This window comes from Ictidomys tridecemlineatus, chromosome 8 (genome assembly GCF_052094955.1).
Source record: "Ictidomys tridecemlineatus isolate mIctTri1 chromosome 8, mIctTri1.hap1, whole genome shotgun sequence".
NCBI classification, from domain to species: domain Eukaryota; kingdom Metazoa; phylum Chordata; class Mammalia; order Rodentia; family Sciuridae; genus Ictidomys; species Ictidomys tridecemlineatus.
Window position 1 is genome coordinate 40,823,259 of NC_135484.1, and position 17,851 is coordinate 40,841,109.

At 34.8% G+C, this 17,851-nt stretch overlaps 1 pseudogene; it reads right to left on the reverse strand.

The window, feature by feature from the left end:
• Window positions 1-3,190: 3,190 nt before the first annotated feature.
• Window positions 3,191-3,791, reverse strand: LOC144366062 (large ribosomal subunit protein mL42 pseudogene; annotated as a pseudogene).
• Between the last annotated feature and the right edge of the window lie 14,060 nt (window positions 3,792-17,851).

Genomic DNA, 17,851 nt, shown 5'->3' on the forward strand with positions numbered 1-17,851 from the left:
GATTTTTGTTGTTGTTGTTGTTTGTTTGTTTGTTCATTTTAAGGCCTGGTATTGTGATGCCTCCTGCTTCACTTTTCTTGCTAATGATTGCTTTGGCTATTCTGAACCTTTTATTTTTCCAAATGAATTTCATGCCTGCTTTGCTATTTCTATGAGTAATGTCGTTGGAATTTTAATAGGAATTTAATTATATCTGTATAACACTTTTTGTAGTATGGCCATTTTCACAATATTAATTATGCTTACCCAAGAACATGAGAGATCTTTTCATTTTCTAAGATCTTCTTTAATTTCTTTCTTTAGTGTGCTGTAGTTTTTATTATAAAGGTCTTTAACCTCTTTTGTTAGACTGTTTCCCAAGTATTTTTTTTTTGGTCTTTTTGAGGCTATTGTGAATGAAATAGTTTTCCTAATTTCTCATTCAGGTGATTCATCATTGATATATAGAAATACAGTTGATTTATGGTTATTTATTTTATATCCTGATAATTTTCTGAATTCATTTGTGAGTTCTAGAAGTTTTCTGGTAGAGTTTTTGTTTCTTCTTAATAAAGATTATGTCCTCGGCTCTAGGGAAAGTTTGAGTTCTTCTTTTTCTATTTGTATCCCTGTAATTTCTTTCATCTGTCTGATTGCTCTTGCGAGAGTTTCAAGGACTAAGTTGAATAGAAGTGGCGAAAGAGGGTTTCCATGTCTTGTTCCAGTTTCAGGGGGAATGCTTTCAATTTTCTCCATTTAGAATGATATTGGCCTCAGTTTCCATCTACATAGCATTTGTGAAGTATGTTCCTACTATTCCTAGTTTTTCTAGTGTTTTGAGCATCAATGAATCCTGAATTTTGTCAAATTCTTTTTCTGCATCTATTGAGATAATCATGTTATTCTTTGATATGGTGAATTACATTTATTGATTTCCATATGAATAACAAAATTGTATCCCTGGAATGAAACACTCTTAATCATGGTGCACTATCTATTTAATATTTTTTGTGTGTGTGATTTGCCCATATTTTAATAAGAATTTTGGCATCTATGTTCATCAGGGATATTGATTTGAAGTTTTCTTTCCTTGATGTGTCTTTGTCTGGTTTTGGTGTTAGGGTGATAATAGGTTCATAGAATGAGTTTGGCAATCTTTTCTTCTTCTCTACTTCATAGAATAATTTGAGAATTGATGTTAGTTCTTCTTTAAAAGAAAAAATCCTACAGATTTGGAAAATCCATCTTATCTTAGGCTTTTCTTTTTTGGTAGTTTTTGATAGCATGTTCAATTTCTTTACTTGAAATTGATCTGATTAAATTTTCTATATCCTTCAGATTCAATTTTGGTAGGTCATACATCTTTACAAATTTGTTGTCTTTAAATTTTTCTATTTGATTAGATTATAAGTTTTCAAAATAGTTTCTGATAATCCTCTGGATTTCAGTAGTGTCCATTGTAAAATTTCCATTTTCATCATAGAATTTGAGCCTTTTTTCCTTTCTCTTGATTAAGTTGTCTGAGGGTTTTATTTATTTTTTTAAAGAAGCAACTTTTTGTTTTGTTGATTTTCAAAATTTTCTTCTTTCAATTTTATTGATTTCAACTGTGATTTTAAGTTTTCCTGTATGCTACTGCTTTTTGTGTTAATTTGTTTTTCTTTTTCTAGGGCTTTGAGATGTAATGTTAGGTTATTTATTTGTTGAGTTTCTATTCTTTTAATGAATGAATGCAATGTAATGAACTTTCATAGTGTCCCAGAGATTTCATATGTGTGTCACTATTCTTATTTGCCTCTAAGAATTTTTTAAATTTCACCCCTGATTTCTTCAGATGAACATTGGTCATTTAATAGCATGTTATTTAGTCTCCAGTGGTGTGTGAGACTCTCCATTTTTTATTTTCTCATTGATTTCTAATTTTATTCCATCATAATCTGACAGAATGCAAGGCATTATCTCTATTTTTTTGCATTTTCTAAGAGTTACTTTTTGGCCTATGATGCGGTCTATTTTAAAGAAGGATCCATGTGCTACTGAGAAGAAAGTGTATTTAGTCACTGATGAATGAAATATTCTATGTATGTTTGTTAAGTTTAAACTAGTAATTGTAATTTTTTAGTTCTATAGCTTCTTTATTTAGTTTTTGTTTGGAGGATCTATCTGGGGTTGGGAGAGATGTGCTAAAGTCACCCAGTACTATTGTGTTATGGTCTATTTGATTCTTGAAATTGAGAAGTTTGTTTGATGTACATAGATGCTTCATTGTTTGGGCATAAATATTTACAAATGTTAAGTCTTGTTGATGCATATTTCCCTTAAGCAGTTTGAAGTGAGCTTCTTTGTCTCTCCTGATTAACTTTTGTTTGAAGTACATTCTAACAGTGTGGTTTTGAGGCAGCAGAGTTTCTATCCTGTGGTGTTATAATGTCCCTGAAGGATTGCAGTATGTCACTGCTTAGTAGGAGACAAATAATAGCAACAACCAATGTAAACAATATACGGCATTAAACCAAATACTTCCTGTTAGTCATCACAATAAACAGAAATGACATTATCAATTATTATCCACAGTAAAAACAGTAAGATTGCAAATGGGTTTACAATTTTGAGTGGTGAACAGTGAGCAAACTAGGAGTGATTGAGGATGTGTTGATTATAGGTAGGATACAAATATAAATAAAATATTATTGGGAGAGTGAATGATAGAACAATAAATATTGGCTGTTAGCTGATGAAAAGAGAAATAGAATCAAGGGAAACAGATAAGTGAGAGCAAAATATATAAAATAAAAATTTTAAAAATAAAAATAAAAGAATACAAAACAAAACCACAATATACTAATAAAACATCCTAGTCCTTAAAATATTGATCAATGAAAAATAACTACCTTCAAAAAATTCTAGAGATGAGAAAAAAAAAAACAAACATGAATATGTATAAATGTCCATAAACTGTTCAGGTCACAATTAAAGAGAAAGAAAGAAAAAAATAAATAATAAATAAAATTAAAAGAAAAGAAAGAGAAAAAAATTGATGAAAATTTATAGAACTGATTCTGTTGGAGTTGATTCTGATCTTCCTTTCTCAGCAGTGATTGGTGGGGTGGGATGGAGTGTGATATCTGGATAGAAAGTAAAGTAACCTAAAATCTTGTATTTCAAAGGCATAGGAGATAGAGTGATGTTAAGAACTGTAGGATGCCAACACTGAGTGCTAGATCCCAAGTGATAGAGGGGCATATTTCTTTCTTTTTTTTAATATATGAAAAGACATTTTATTATATTACTAAATAACATATTAGTGAATACACTAGATTGCATTTTCTCAAATGGCAAATGAGACACCAGATAACATTTTTCTTTGATTCTCCCAGGAGTCTCAATATCATCTGTCTTTTGGTTCGGATTCTTATGACGTCTATGATACTGTCCATGAGGATACCAACGATGTTTAGTAGTAAAGAACATTTTGCTAAATTTTTCTATCATGGGTCCTTGCTCAAGGTGTTCATCTTTTTCTTCTAATCTGGTTTTTAGCACTTGATCATGTGTTTCTTCATTACTGTGCACAGGATCTGGTTGAGGAATAGGTTGTGTATGTTCACATGGGATATCCACAGAATAGTACACCATACTAATGTCCTGCCATCAGATGTCAAAGCAAGCTCTACTTTGCAATTATAGGCATCTGGAAGAGAAGAAAATGTGGATTTATGACAAACACCAGAAAAAGTACTATTTTGAACTGGAAATAAATGCTTCCAGAGAATTCTCTTTGATATCATCCATTTGAATGCTATCGCTGCCATGGTGTTATAAAGATGATCAGACCATATGATGAAAGATGTTCTGAAGAGCAACCAACTTTAAAATCTGCTTCTAGGCACACCAATTTTTATTCCAGGAGACCACCTCCACCTATTTGATTCTTAATGAGTATATTCATTAGGATATTCAAGGCCTTCTAAAATCCTGGGTTCTAGGCAGAGAACTGCTCTAGAGTATGAAAGTAATACATCTAGATTTTATCAACTCTCTTGAACATTTGCTGAGACCTAATGTTGGAACATTGCAACATCAGTGTACTTCACCTGGTTTATAGAATGGGGGACTAGCTTTTTGCATATTTTTGGTAACATATATTTGTAACTGTGGCAGAATAGCAACTGATTCTTAATTCTTCTACTTGATGGTACCGTTGTGAAAATAAAATGAGTCGACTTTAACTAATTCTGGTTATTTGGGACTACAAAAATCCAATCACTGAAATAGTCAAATTAGTTTAGTTTAGTCATCAAGAATGTAAATCTGGCAAAATTCTCCAATTGAAGCAACAAAACAGATCCTTAGATTGAACTATGAGTTCAGTTCGATGGAAAACTAAATTTCAGTGATGGATTGTAGGTTTAATTGCATGGCACCTTTCAGATATTAGTGGTTAAGGATATATTCCAAGATATATTTCCAATCTGTTATGATAAAGACCTCCTAACATCACTCTGTGAAGAATTCCCATTTCCTCCATATAAGTTCTATACCATTTATTTTTTTTATCTACTGGAACAACCTACCAAACATTTGTACAAATTACCTCATTTGACACCTGGTGGCATTCTTTCAACTTTGACATAATTGGTAATCTAATACCAGATTTAGACACACACACACACACACACACACACACACATACATATATATGTATATATACAGACATATATATATTCACATACATGTAGATAGTTTTGTGGATTATTTTTATACAAAGGTATTTAACATTTTTTTTCTGAGGTGGAGTCTTACTATGTTACATAGATTGGTCTTGAACATCTGGGCTTAAGTGATCTTCCTGTCTACTCTTACAGAGTAGCTAGGACCACAAATGAATGAGCCACATTCCCAGCTTTTTAGTTTTTTTTTTTATTTTGATAGAGAGTCTAAGTTGCTTAGGACCTTGCTAAATTGCTGGGTCTATCCTTGAATTTATGATCTTCCTGACTCAACCTTCCAAATCACTGGAAGTACAGACTTGCACCACTAGGCCTGGCTGTGTTAATTATTTTTAAGTGTTCAATTTAGTAGTTCAGTACATTCATATTGTTGTGTAAACAATCTCCAAAACTCTTTTAATATTATAAATGTAAAACTTTATTCTCATGACAACTACCATTTCTCCACTCCCCCAGTCTCTGGCAACCACCATTTACTTTCTGACTTTATAAATTAGATTACTCACATATATTTCATTTGTTGTTTAAACTTTATATTAACTCTTTCTTACTTATTTCTGCTATTCTCTATTTCATGTTTTCTTGTTGTTGTTTGTGGTATTGGGGATCGAATCTTAAACTGAGCTACATCCATAGTCCTTTTTATTTTATATTTTGAAACAGATTCTTAGAAATTGCTGAGGTTAGCCTCAAATTTGCTATCCTCCTGTCTCAGCCTTCCTAGCAGTTGGGATTGCAGGTGCATGCCACTATCCAGATATTTTCTTATGATTTTACATTAAAAGCATATGCCATTTGATTTCTATCTCTTTTTCAAATAAATATATCTAAATCCCTGTTGCTTCTGCCATACTCACCAGATGACTATTATAGTATTTTAATTTAATTCCATCTTGATTTTTGCTTTAATCTAACAATTATTTGGCATTGTTTCTATGGCCCTAATTTCGTTGTATATGGAATTTTGTTTTTTTGAGAACTCAAAATTCTTGTAATTTTTGATGCACAAGGAATTGCATCCTGTGTGATAACACCTTAACGTAATTGGCTGGTGTTTTCATTGTGGTCTAGGGCATGGTAAATTTTGGTGGCTGTAGCCTGTGTGTTTGAACATTATATGTAGTTTGTGTACAACTTCTTGGTATAGTTACTCAGTCAGGCTTCTTAGGTGCATTACCCAGCTCTTCTCTATTTCTCCCTGCTTGTTGGTGGTTCCTAGTTTGGGTTTGAGAGAGGGATGTTCAGTTTATGCCTTTTATTCTGCAGGGTTTCTCATGTTTTGCTCTACATACCCCACTGTGTGATACCCTGGTTAACTATCTTATTGTTGTCCTGGGCTCTGTGATCCCTGGTATCTAATACTGAAAGCATGAAGCATCCTGTCACCTCTCAGCTTCTGCAAGTTATCTCTTTCTTGCACATTCTATATTTGCTTTTGTCTTTTCAACTTGATCTACTCTTTCATAATCTATTTTTTGTGTTCAGTCCTTGAAATTCTCATTCTTATTTTGAATCACTGAGCATTTCAAATGTCCTTTTCTAATTGCTATGAGGATTTGGTGGTAGAAGGAGAAAGAGAGGTGAAACATGTTCATTTCCAGCCTTTAAGAATGAACTTAAAATCTTAGAATAGTTGTGATTTTTCACTTCTCTAAGTGCTAGTGATGATGAACACTTTTGCATATATTTGTTGATTAATTGTATATCATCTTTGGAGAAGTGTCTGTTCAGGTCCTTGGCACATTTATTGAATGTGTTATTATATTTTATTTTATTCATTTATTTTTGTGTGTGTGTGTTTAGCTTTTTGAGTTTTTTCTATACCCTAGAGACTAATGCTCTATCTGATGTGTGAGGGGAAATATTTGCTCCCAAGATGTAGGCTCTCTATTCACCTCACAGATTGTTTGTTTTGTGGAGAAGAAACTTTTTTAGTTTGAATCTATCCCATTTATTCATTCTTGATTTTAATTCTTGTGCTATAGGAGTCTTATTAAGGAAGTTGGGACCTAATCCCACATGATGGAGATTAGAGCCTACTTTTTCTTCTATTACATGCAAGGTCTCTGGTTTTATTCCTAGGTCCTTGATTCATTTGAGTGGAGTTTTGTGCATGGTGAGAAATAGGGGTTTAATTGCATCTCACTCCAGTCAGAATGTCAGTGATTATGAAAATGGCAGCTATTATGAAGACAACAACAATAAGTGTTGGTGAGGATTTCAGGAAAAATGTACAATCATACACTGTTAGTGGGACTGTAGATTGGTGCAGCCAATATGGAAAGCAGTTTGCAGATTCCTTGGAAATTTGGGAATAGAACCACCATTTGATCCAGCTGTCCCTCTCCTTGGTCTACACCCAAAGGACTTAAAAACTGCATACTACAGGGACACAGCCACATCAATGTTTATAGCAGCAAAATTCAAAGTAGCTAAATTGTGGAAACAACTTAGTAGATTCTGCTATACATTACAATGACAATTCAAGTTACTTTGGGGCATTAAATGATTTCACATGAAGTTGACAAAACTATCTGGATATTTGACCAAACATCTGGATGATTGATTAAATCTGTGACTAATCCACTGGAACTACACAATAGTAGCTACATCACACTATAAAATCACTCAAAGAGCTCTCATTGCCTTACTTTGCAAAACAGAATTGGGAAATATCAACCTTTCCCTTTAAGACCTTTCTTCACCTGCCTAATAATCTAAATGTGTCTCACAGGGACATTAGCATTGTGTGTGTTATATTTCTATCTTCCTTAGAGGGGTATTGTTTATTTAGTTTCTGTGGCTGGATATTGAAACAGAAACGAAGAGAACAACTTGGAAAGATTTTCATAAAAACAATAATCTCATTCCACTCTTATAACAACATTATTTTTATTTAGCCTGTATTTTAATCAGTAGTTTTGCAACAGAAGCAATAAAGAAGTGATATAAAAACCTAGAACCCACTAGATTATATATATTTAGAAAGAAAAATCACAGCAAATTTAATGCATCAGTATAAAATATATCTGCCTAAGAAAAAGTTCAATGATAAACTCATGAAATCAATGCGTAACAGGAAATAACCCAACCATATCTCAATTACTGACTATCTCAAATCCATCGACAAAAACTCTCAAGGTAAGAATTAGCAGTTGTCTTGAATTTAGTGATTTTCCACATATTGAATTTAAATGACATATATTTTGTTTTTTAAAATTACCAATTTATAAAGATATAAAAGGGAAGAGTCTCTAACATAAAGAAATATTCAGAACTACTAGGAAGGAAAATAATTCATTGTTCCATTTTCAGCATTCAGGATATGAATGAATTTTATAAATATTTGCTGAATGAGTATCCAGGATCCAAGGGACCTCTTTTGAGAGAGAGAAACATGGAAGGAATTGAGACAGAAGAGTACAAGGAGATAGTTACTAGGGATAAAGTATGAGGGGAAGTAGATCTTGTTTTGTAAGATGAAGGGGATATGAAGGAAAAGGCACTATCTTTGTCAAATGCTGACTTGAACATTTAACCAGCTCATCCTGACTACTTTGAAATCCCACTTTCACTCCCCAGAACCACAAAGATCATCAATAACCAACTTCCTCAGATTTCATCCTCAATATGCCCCTCATGCATCATCTGACCACATACACAAAACCTTTGCCCTCTTCCTCTTTCCTTTTGCTTTAGATCATAAAATGATGTCATGATTTCTCTTTATCCGTTTCTCCTCTCACTCTTTCTTCTTCAATGCCTTCTTTATTTTTTTACTTCCATGTCCTCTCCTTGATATTCTCCAAGAATTCTGATACTAAATAAGTGAAATACTGTCTAGGAATAAATAAACACTTTTTGAAGCCTGGCTTCAAAACAGAGTTGATCATCTCATGGAGGTCAGGAAGACGCTTAGGGGAAGAAAGGACTGAGGAATAGGATGTGCCCTTCCAGGGAATCAACTCCAATAACCTACCCTACAACTAGGCCCTACCACCCACAGTTTTTACCAACTCCCAATAATCCTGTCAAAAGCATCATGTAGATTCAGCTCCAAAATTGCTTTGGTCCCAATTTATATGTCTGTTACAGTTCATGGGCTTCATCTCTTTGCTTTGTCCCCAACTCTACAAAGCTGCCTCTTCATTAACTTGCTGGAATTTAAAAACTTTGGAAAGCAGGGTCTAACCTTATCTCCTTGTGAACCTTAATTCTAGGTGTGGGATTCAAATATAGGATTGTTACTCCATAGTAGAAACTTTTTCAACTTTTTATTTCACTCTGGACTGTTTAGACCAGGGTTATATTTGTCACTGATAAACAATAACAGGTTAAGTTAACATCAAGTTGTGGGCTCAAAACAAAGTTTCTTAAGTGAAATTGAAGTGGAATTTTTGAGCTCTTAAATAAACTTCAATCAGAACTTACAAGAACCATATAATATTAAAATGAACTCAAAAATTTATAGATGAAGAGCAAAAATTTATTTTTTGAAAGGGTAAAGATGGTCCTTTAGTGACATTTAATCCATGTTATAATCTGAATTCTGAGAATGATTAAGACTTTGTGATGGTTAATTTTATATGTTAACATGTCTGAGCTATGATGCCCAGATATTTGGCCAACTTTTATTCTGGGTGTGTCTGTGCTGGTGTTATGGCATGAGATTTACTTTTGAATCGGGGACTTTTAGTTAAATAGATTGCATTCTGTAATGGAGCAAGATCTCACCTTGTCAACTGAATGCAACTGAAAGTAACAAAAAGTCCACCTCTCCCAGACAAGAGGGAACTCTCCCGTGAACTACCTTTGGATTTCATCTACAACATTGATTCTTCCTGGTTCCACAGCACACTGCCTTTGGACTCCAACTAAAACACTCTCCTGTATCCCTAGCTCCTCCCAGCCAACCTTGCTCAATCCTGTGAGCCAATAGCTGACAGGCAAGTGCAGGGAAAAAGGAGAGGCCCCTCCCAGGAGGGCAAGGGGTGACTGTGCCACTGATGGTGAGTCCTGGCCAAAGCCCAGGACAGGCCTCTGCTTTTACACACAGAACAAGATGGTTGGCATTGGGTGAACCCCCAGCATATCACGGAATTCTGAGCTCTTCAGTCATAATTGACCCCAGCAATGCTCTAGGGTGTTTGGGGCAGAGAAGTGGACGGTGATGGATGCGGTTTCAGAGCAGGTCCAATGGCTCACTAAAGTGGAGGTGATGTTGTCCTGGTTTGGAGGCCTGAGCTCTGGCTTGGGCCACTTCTTGGGTCAGGTGGAGAGCAGCTTGGCTGCCCTCACTGGCCGTATCTCTAGCTTCACCAGAGAAATGCTTCTTTTGGATGACTTAGGAGACCTAGAAGCAGCTTTACCTCATTGTCAGAGAAAGGAAATAGAAGCTACTGATTCCACACAAAGATGTGAGAATGAAAGACTGAAAGAGTATTGTATTGTTCTGGAAGGAAAGCATGGAGCATCACAGCTGCAAATAAACCATCAGTCTGTAAGTTACCAAAATCAACTGCAACAGAAAGAGGTAGAGATCAGCCATCTTAAAGCAAGACAGATTGCACTGCAAGATCAAGTGTTCCAACTACAGGCAGCTGCTCAATCAGTACCTTCAGGAGCTGATGGTGTACCAAAAACCATTGCACCTGCTCCATTCAGTTCCCTCATCAGTTCTCATTTTTCAGCCTTTCATGATGATGACGTGGACTTTAGTGACATAATTTTATCACAACAAGAAACAAACAGATTATCAACTGAAGTTGCAAAACAGGAATCTGAATTTGGCCACTCGAGGCAGATTGCTGAGGCTCAGGGAACACACCATTCTGACTCGAGTGAAATCTGCAAAGTACAAAATACTATCAAGACTCTTCAACCAAACCAAAGTCCAGACATAGATGATCATCAGCATGAAATTTCAGTTTGGGAGCAGAGTTCTACTGTGGCAGAAAAAGGAAAAATCATGCCACCGAGTTCAGTAGTGGAAGTCGTGTTCAGGCTACAACAAGCCCTGGCTGATGCTGAGAAGGAAATCATGAGACTAAATGGTTTAAACCAGGATAACAGTCTTGTTGATGACAACCTGAAACTTAAAATGAATATTGAAGCTTTAGAAAAAAGAAGTCATCATTGAGTCAAGAAAAAGAGGAACTTCAGATGTCACTGTCAAAATTGAGCTTTGACTATCAAGGAATTAAAAACACAGCTTCAACAGCCATGAATTTGAATGTACAATTACATGACTTACAAGTTTAATTGAAGGCAAAGGAGGAAGAACTGAATCAGAATATCAATGAAAAGAAAGTGCTGATAACTGAGTTAGCAGAACTGGACCATCAGAATCAGGAAGCTACAAAGCACATGATTTTGATACAAGATGAGCTATCCAAACAACAAAATGAAGGAGACCTCATCATCAAAGAGTTGGAACAAGATCTAGATGATGAAAAAAAGAGAGCTCATTAATTTGAGGATGATCAAATGAACATATTCCAAGAGTAGCATGTGCAGAAGGAGAAGTTAACTGAGAATGCACAGAGCCTCAGTGATTTGCATTTAACCAAGCAGAAGCTTGAAGATACTGTAGAAGATTTAGTAAATCAGTTAAATCAGTCACAAAAAAATAGTTTAAACCTCCAGCAGAAAAACCTTGGGCTTAAGGATCACATTACACAAATTGAAGATGAGCTGTCTGGATTTAAGAGTAAGTACGGAAGTTCTCTGAATGAAGACCATAATAGTCATTGTAAGGATGACATGCTTAAAGAACGGGAAGCTGAAGTTAGGAATTTAAGGCAAAATCTTTCTGAAGTAGAAGAGCTCAATGAAAATTTAAAGAAAGTTGCTGTTGAACTCAAAACGGAAAATGAAATGTTGATTTTAGCACGTGAAGATGTAAGGCGTAAGTTGGAAGAATCTATTGCTGCTAACAATCAAATCTCTCAAGAAAAAGACACTATCATGGAGACTCTCAAAAGAGGCAAAGAAGAGATTGAAGCCAAACAACACCAGGCAGAAAAAAGACTGTTGGAAGAAGTAAATAATCACAGGCAGACTATTCAGGAACTCTCCAATGCACATCATTTGAATACCTCTGCCTTTCAGCTGCAACACGAATGTGTAGTGCAACTCACTCAAGAGAAGGACTTTGGAATAGCAGGACTCAAAAAGAATATTGAGCAAATGACTGCTGATCAAAAAGAAACTGAGGAAACTTTGGCATCTCATGTAGAAGAACAGAAGCAATTGATAGAACTCATAAATGAGAAAGATGTTTTATTGAAAAACTCAAAGAAAAAAGTTCAGAACTACAAAAGGATTTAGATAAGTGTTCTCAGGCCTTAAGAGAAAATGAAACTTTAAGGCAAACCATAGAAGAAAAGGACAGAAATCTTGACTCCATGAAAGCAGAAAACAACCATCTGCAAGAAGAATTGGAAAGACTCAGGGAACAGCACAATCGAGCTGTACCTGTGGCTGAGCCTAAAACCCTTGTTGCTATCACAGAACTGGAATGGAGGTATCTCAACTGAATATAGTCAAAAATCATCTGGAAGATGAAATTAAACACCATCAAAAGATCATTGCAAATAAAAACAAGCATAAAATGTGACTACTTCAGTCTTTACAGGAGCCGAAGAAGGAAATGGATGAATTTAAATACCAATATGAGCAGATGAATGCTGAGCATAGCCAGTTACTTTTAGAAAAAGAGAAGGAGATTAAGAACTTGCAGCAAACTATTGACCAAATGAAAGCCCAGTTGCCTGGAGAAAGATGCGATGCTCCAACAGAGAACTCTATTTTTCCAGAGATCAAAGTTGAAAGCCTTAATGTAGAAAGTGGCAGTGAAAAACATGACCTGTGGAAAGAAAAGGAGTTGTTGAAGCACTCAGTTAGAGAACTAAGGGAGAGAATACTGATTTTAGAAGTGGACACTTGTAAACTCAAAGGGGAAAATGAAAAAATAAGAAAAACATGCAAAGAAAAGGAAAGGGAGTATCAAGCATTGCAAGAGACAAACTTCAAGTTATTGGAGATGCTGCAAGGAAAATAATTGGAATGTCAGTCAATGAAAGAGAAAGCTTCTGCCTTTCAGCAACTGTTGGAACAAAAGAAGAGCGAGAAGCTGGGGAATTCGGCCAGCTTTCCAATGCAGTTAAGTCAATGCAGGAGAAGACAGCTATGTTTCAGCAAGAACAAGACCAAGTCATCATAGCACTAAAACAACAACAGATGGAAAACAGTGCCCTCCAGGAGGAGGTTCAACACTTACAGGACCAAGAATTACGCTTTAACCGGGAGCTAGAAAGGCTACGCAGCCATCTCTTGGAATCAGAAGAGTCTTACACCCAGGAAATTTTGGCTGCAGAAGACAAAGAGATTCAACTGAGACAGAAAGTCACACTCTTGGAGGAAAAGCTAGTTGTATCTTCTAAGGCAAGTCACCAAGCCAGTGTGCAGACAGAGTCACTGCAGGAAGAGTTGAGTCTGGTCTCTCAACAGAGGGATGAGAATGCACTGCAGCTTTCGCTCTCCCAGGAACGAGTAAGGCAGTGTGCCCTGTCATCAAGTAACCTTCAAAGGGTTCTAGAGAACTCCCAAGAAGAAGAGAAAGCTCTGCATTCTGCTGAATTAGCCAAAGAAAAACAGTCAATAGCTGAATGGAAGAACAAGGCCGAAATGCTAGAAGGAGAAGTATCATCATTGCAGGAACGTTTAGATAAAGCAAATGCTCTGTTGGACTCTGCTTCCAGACTGAGAGAAGACTTAGATCTCAAGGAAGAACAGATGGAAGAACTGCAAAAACAAAACGAGCTCCGAAAAGAAATGTTGGACCATGCACAACAGAAATTGTCGACTTTGGTCAACAGCGCAGAAAGAAAAGTGGACAAAGTCCTCATGAGAAACCTTTTTGTTGGTCATTTTCAGAAACCAAAAGGCAAACGTTGTGAAGTGTTGCAGTTGATGGGGAGCATCCTGGACATTCCAAAGGAGGAAATGGAGCAGTTGTTGAATGAATATTATGGTGGTGTCACTAAGTGGATGAATAGTTGGCTTGGAGGGACATCAAAAAGTGTCCCCAATATTCCTTTGAGACCAAATCAACAACCTATGCTTAATAGTTTTTTTTCAGAACTCTTTGTCAAATTTCTGGAAACGGAATCTCATCCCTCTGTCTCACCCACAAACTTTCTGCCCATGCCATGGACTGTCTATACTCACCAGGAAGGAGGGAGCAAGGTGTAAATGTACCAGGAAATGTTAAAGATGCAGCTGAATTCAGAGCTGGCAAAATCACCAACGGGAATCCACTCTTGGTTCCACATTCAACAGCTCTGCCTCTTAGTAACCTAGCTGGAGTTGAAATTGGTGGACCTGGGCATCCTCTTTTTAAACCCATCGCAGATTTCATGCCCACCTTCACACCAATGCCAGTGTCCCTGGACAACAGTGCCAGACTTGTACTCCAGGATCTTCTAAATATTTAGAACTTTAAAAAAGCCATAACCCTTTTTGATGTTTTACAGCATTGCCTTTTGGAAAAGAACTCTGTATTTATAGACAAAAAAAGAAAGAAAAAAAGCTGATATATATACGTATATATAGCTACTAGATTTTTTTGTGTGTTGTTCTTGTTGTAGTTTTTTTTTTTTTGCTATATCTCTTTTTAAAAAATTTGTTTTCTTTGCTGTAGAACTTTTTGTTTATAAAATTTTGCTCCAATATAGCAGGTAATCATCACCAGTCTTCAATTCTGTGAGCAGCATTAGTGAACCATTAGCTCCAAACTCTTTTTTAAAAATGATTATAATTGTTAATGACATTAATGGCATTTAATGGCATTAAGATAAAAATGATACATTTAAACAACAGGAAAGACGAAAAATCCAATCCACCTGAAGGAGATCTCAGATTTAGAGAACAAGAAAAGCAAATATGATGTTGCAAAATGTTGAGAATATTTAGTTTATCTCAGATAACCTAGTACAACTACTAAAAGAAAATTCCAGTGCAGAGGGCCTTATCATGAAGCTTAGTGGGTAAATTCTAAGATACTTTTAATCCAAATACTATGACCCCTATCCATTTTACTTATTTCCATTTCTATAGAAAAGTCACCTCACATTAATTCAGTTTTCTAGATGTTAAATATGTTCAGAAGGAAGAGTATTTTTATGAGTCAACCCCAAAGTGGAATCACATGATCTATTGCCAATGAAAAAGTTAATTAGTAAGAATATATCATTAAATATCTGGACTGTTTATCTACATATTTTGTGGGGCTCTACAATAATGCCTATCAACACATTTTTAAAAAATATTTGATCAAAAAAGTTGGGAGAGAAATAAACTAACATCAGTTTTTGAAAGATGAAAGGCTTTAGAAAAAGAGTAGTTTCAGCCTTTTGGTAAATTGAGGTCAAAGATAATCAAAAGTGTCTAGCTTAAGTAGGTGAAATCAGAGAAGAGAAAAAGCAGATTGCATAGCACATACTTCTCTGACACCTGTAATTTCTAAAACCATTCAGAACATTTTTATTAAAATTAATTCAAAAAAAATTTAATAAATTTTTAAACATAAATTATATTATCATTTAATATAAACTGATATAATTTAAATTTATTTTATTAATTAATATTGTTTAAATTTATTTTATTAATACTATTGTTTGCTTTAAATTTATTTTATTAATTGATTTTGTTTATTAATTTATATTAAATTTTAGAATGATTTACATTTAAAAATTCATTAAATTTTATTTAAATTAATACAATTTAACAAAATCAATTTAAATAACATTTAATATAGATGAAATCATTTAATGTTAACTATATAATATAATAAAAATGTGAATAAAATTATTTTAATAAAAATCCTCTTAGTGGTTTTAGAAACTACATGTGTCAGAGAAGTATTAGCTATATATTCTACTTTTGTCTGCTCTCTCATTTTACCTAACTTAAGCTAGAAACTTTGGTTTATCTTTTATCTTAATTTACAAAGATAAAAATGGGAAGACAAAACACCCAGTAGCTACACATATCAGCTTTTCCTTTCTTTTTTCTAAATTTCATCTTAACATTTACATTATTTTACCAAAATTAAGATGCCATCAGTTGTTAGGCATGAACAAAATCACTGAAACAACAACTGGAGGACGCATCCCAAAGTCACATTGGCTAAGTATTCAAAACATATAAATGTCTGAGAACTGATGAGCTCTGATAGTAAAGTTTCCAACCTATGGAAAGTTTCCAAATGCTATGGAAAATGATGACATTTTTCTTTTTGCGTTTTTAAGCTGAGAACCTTCTAAGTAGTAAGGTACATTATCAGAAATTACATGTAACTCAAGTCTTTAAATTTCTTATTTTTCCTGAACTAGAGAAAAAGGGACTCACAATTCCTTGAGCTCCATTAGCATTTTAGTGAGAGGAAAAAAATGCAATGATGCATAGTTGTTTATTTGCATTCAATGTCTATCAAGTTTATATACTTTGGCGAAGGGTCACAAACCACAGAACATCTGCCTTCTGTTCTATTTCAAAGCTTCCAGCATCAGTTGCAACAATTCTAAGAAACTCTGGGAATACTCTGTGGTACAAAATGCACCCTTACTTTTTTTTTTTTGATCATCCCTAAGACATGAGTCATTAGTTGAATTTCTTGTTCTAAGTAAATTTACTGAATTATTTTTAAGTAATAATATATTAAGCCAAAATGAAAAATGAAAGTCCATGCTTCACATCAGAGCAAGGAAGAAATCAGAAGGTATGATATGTGGTAAAAATGCATGAGCGTACAAATAATATGCAGCCTCATTAAGTCCAAATTTCTTTCTTTTTTATTTATTTATTTTTTTGAGGTTGCCTTCTTGAATGATACGCACGGAATAAGTTTTGGGGGAGATACAATCAGAAATTCAGCACTAAAATCTGCCTTCCTACAACATCACATGGCTTACTCCTAATAGAATAGTGCAATATGAAATTATATATTTTGCTTTGGTTTGCCAAATTGCTTGGGATCTTCTTCCAATAGGCTTCATATGGTTGGGAAAAGCAGAGTTCAGATTTGTTAGGAGAGATTTTTATATGTTCTGCTTACCCTATAGTGTCTAGGTGAGCCTTTGGGTTTCAATGCTGGGAAACACACTTCTTATATTTCAGAATTGAAGAGCTCTTGGAAACAGCGACCTACCGCATTCTTGAGAAAAATATGTGATACAGATACTCAGAAAATTATAAAGATTAATATAGTTTCAAGATTTTTAAGACAAGGAGTTTAATGGAGAAAACACCAAGAGAGCCTTAGAAGATTTTATACTCCCCACATTCTTATAAAAACTTCTATATTGTAAACAACATAAAACCAAGCAGAAGAGTTCCTAAGGAAATATTGTGCTTTCAGTTTCCTTGTCTCATAAATTTTATTAAAGTTTCATTAAAGACCATGAATTTGCTAGCCTTTTTATTAAATATTTACTTGAGATATTCTATTAATGTCTATCACTGAATTTTCTTTGGTCTCACATTCAAATGTGTATAATTTTTATGAGCATAGATGAAATATTCTTTGAGATAATTGATCGCAAATCTTTAGCAATTTATGGACATGGAAAGAGTATCCAATGATATCAAAAGTGGAGTTTTCTTTCATGTCTATCATAAGTCCTTGATTCCTCCATTGCTGGGGAGGAACATTAGGATGATTTGCTTTGAGTAAGAAATACTAGACTGGACAGAAGGGACTGGAGCAGTTTGCTGGTTAGCTTTTCCTTTTGAAAAACTTTTATTTAGGACAGGCAAAATAAACCAAGACAAAAAGCCATTGAACTGATCAAACTCTGCAACAGTTAACCAGAGTAGCTTCCCTTCTCTGCCCCCAGTTTTGGAGCAACTCTCTGAAGGGGATGTCTTGAATGATTCTTGGCATTGAAGAACTTTCCTCCAGCAATTAATATCCTTTTTACTAGTCCTTCTCAGGGATCATAATAAGTGATTTCCAGAGGCGAGGAGAGGAGGGATAATGGAAAGTTCTGGGGAATCTAACTGACCCAAATTAGGTTATGTGAATGTACCAATGTGTAACAATGAAGGCCACTATTATGTACAATTATAATCCTCCAAGA